The sequence below is a fragment of the Penaeus monodon genome, chromosome 27, assembly GCF_015228065.2.
Source record: "Penaeus monodon isolate SGIC_2016 chromosome 27, NSTDA_Pmon_1, whole genome shotgun sequence".
Classification (NCBI taxonomy): Eukaryota; Metazoa; Arthropoda; class Malacostraca; order Decapoda; family Penaeidae; genus Penaeus; species Penaeus monodon.
In genome coordinates, this window is record NC_051412.1 from 2,369,161 (window position 1) to 2,369,991 (window position 831).

General features: G+C 36.1%; 1 protein-coding gene across 1 annotated transcript in view; it reads left to right on the forward strand.

Annotated features, from left to right (window-relative positions):
• LOC119590534 (protein Skeletor, isoforms B/C-like) overlaps positions 1 to 831 on the forward strand; it is a gene marked incomplete at its 5' end in the record, with an annotated part of 50,087 nt that overhangs the window by 19,624 nt on the left and 29,632 nt on the right.

An 831-nucleotide genomic window follows, 5' to 3' on the forward strand; every position in this document is an offset into this window, starting at 1 on the left:
CGCAACTGATCGTTATTCTCTATGGCTTCTGGGGATTGAATAGTTACATCGCCAAGCTTCTTTTTTATCCTTTTACATCAGTACTTACCTTCAGTTCATCATCTACGTCGATGGAAAATTAATTGAAGCTTAGTAAGATATATGTACACTTTTTCAAGCGTCTCGTTCCCTTTGATGCCAATCTCCATTGCATTCGAACGAGGTCGTTCCCGGAATGCCTGTCACGTGGCTTGTGCGGTATTGCCGTGTCCGAAAGCGACGTTTACGCCTTCATTCTTTCTTTTTTTTATATCATTTTGTTATCTCAGAGTTAAAATGTGTTTCAGGAGTTTCTCTGTGGGTGTGAGTTTGTTTTCCCCGCTCTTACCGTTGCTGCATTTAATAAAAATCAACAGGCAGAATGTGTGTATCATTATTCCTCTAAGTTGTTTTCCAGGCTTTACTATACATGTATTTTCGTATTCCTTGGGTATATGAAACAAAATAAAACTGGTGAGTTAAAGGTAATTGATTTACTATGTTTTTTTACACATTAATTCAGAGACCCTTTTAATAAAAGTAAATTCATCAAAGCACGGGGTTAAAATTAGAGGTATCACGAAGCATGCATAGGATAATCCATAAAAATAATTTTCTGTAATTAAAAATAAAAATACATTTAAGTGTTAAACGTTTCAGAAAAAGACTTTTCCACCTAAGACTTGTAGCCTCACAGTGTGGACAAAATGGCGTCGCATTAAAACTTTGGATACGCTAAATCGCCCGAATTAGAATACGTTTTAGACTATGTTCCGGATGCTGACGGAAATCAAAGATACATCCTCATTATTA